Here is a 1,719-nt window from a genome sequence, read left to right as displayed (position 1 = left end):
GAAAAATCTGAAAATATGGCAAAATAAGGAGGACAACAAAGAGCACTTTTAGATTTTGCTAGGCCTACAATTCATGGGACACAATCGAGTATTGTTAGGCCGCCTATAGCAGCCCAAAATTTTGAGTTAAAGCCGTGTTTCATTAGAATGGTACAACAGTCTGCACAATTTAGTGGGTTAGCCGACGAAGACCCAAACAATCATATCGAGAATTTCCTTGAAGTATGCGACATGTTGAAGATTAATGAGGTTTTGGATGATGCAATTTGCTTGAGGGCTTTCCCATTCTCATTGAAGGTAATGGCCAAACAATGGCTCTATTCATTGCCAAGTGCTTCTATGAGAACATGGAACGAAATGGTCGAAGCTTTCTATGGGGAAATTGGCAAAGCCTCGTAATGAGATATCTTCATTTGTTCAGATGGAGTTTGAATCTTTATTTGACTTGGGAACGATTTAAGGACCTATTACGGAAGTGTCCACAACATGGGTTCCCTGAATGGATGGTTATTCACATATTTTACAATGGGTTGAAATCAAGCAACAAACAACTTCTTGATGCCGCCGCAGGAGGAACATTGGGAAACAAAACCGCTGAAGAAGCCCGATAATTGATTGAAGAAATGGGTTTGAATAGCTACCAATGAATGCAAGAGAAAAGAAGAAAGTGGCCGGACTCCATGAGATTGATGTGGTAACATCCTTGGCAACCCAAGTAAAGACATTGAGCAAGAAATTAGATACTTTAACTTCATCAAAGGTAGCCGCAATCACAAGTTGTGATGGTTGTGGGGGTTCACATATGCCATCCGATTGTCCTATCTCGATTGCTACTTCAGCCCTAATTGAACAAGTAGATTTTGTGGGCAATTCGCGAAGAGGGCAAGGTAATCCTTATAGCAACACTTACAACCAAGGGTGGAGAAACCATCCAAATCTCTCATGAGGCAATCAAGGGCAGCAAAAGGCTGCTGCCCCACCAGGATTTCAACAAACACCTTCGATTCCGGAGAAAGTTTCAGAATTAGAAAGGGTTTTGGTAATGTTTATTCAATTAACTGACAAAAGGTTCCAAAACATAAAGGAAACACTCTGCAATCAAACTGCTTCCTTGCACAATTTGGAGAATCAAGTGGGACAAATAGTGAAATCATTGGCGGAAAGGCCTCTAGGAAGCTGGCCAAGTAACACCAAGACTAACTTAAGTGAGAAAATGAAGTCGATCACTTTGTGAAATGGTCTAGAGCTCCAAGAAAAGCTCACTGCTAAGAACAATTCTGAAATTCTTCTAGCTAACACCCCCACTAGGAAGAATGCTAAAATTCCTCAAGAAAAACCGAAATATAAGGTGGCAAACAAGGAGAAGGGGCCAGTTTTGTCACCCCTTCATACACTCCAAGAATTCCTTATCTGGCCAGGTTGAAGAAAGACCAAGTTGATGAGCAAAATAGAAAATTTCTAGATCTATTCAAGAAATTACACATCGACATTCCGTTTGTTGAGGTGTTGTCCCAAATGCCTCACTATGCATAGTTCTTGAAGGACCTCTTAGCCATTAAGAGGAAGATAAAGGAGAGTGTAGTTGTTGTCTTGGAAGGCAATTGTTCTGCAATGCTTTAGAAAAATTTGCCAAACAAAATGAGAGATCCAAGAAGCTTCATCATACCATGTACAATCATAGGTTTAGGGGAAGAAAAAGCTTTAGCCAATTCGGGAGCT

At 40.6% G+C, this 1,719-nt stretch overlaps 1 non-coding gene across 1 annotated transcript; it reads right to left on the bottom strand.

Annotated features, from left to right (window-relative positions):
• Positions 1-389: 389 nt before the first annotated feature.
• Positions 390-493, bottom strand: LOC120281478. Its single transcript, XR_005542618.1, has one exon. It is a non-coding gene; the product is annotated as a small nucleolar RNA R71 (small nucleolar RNA).
• Positions 494-1,719: the final 1,226 nt, after the last annotated feature.

Source organism: Dioscorea cayenensis, chromosome 17, assembly GCF_009730915.1.
Source record: "Dioscorea cayenensis subsp. rotundata cultivar TDr96_F1 chromosome 17, TDr96_F1_v2_PseudoChromosome.rev07_lg8_w22 25.fasta, whole genome shotgun sequence".
Classification (NCBI taxonomy): domain Eukaryota; kingdom Viridiplantae; phylum Streptophyta; class Magnoliopsida; order Dioscoreales; family Dioscoreaceae; genus Dioscorea; species Dioscorea cayenensis.
Note: the sequence above shows the minus strand (reverse complement) of the source record. Positions and strands in the feature narration are given on the sequence as shown.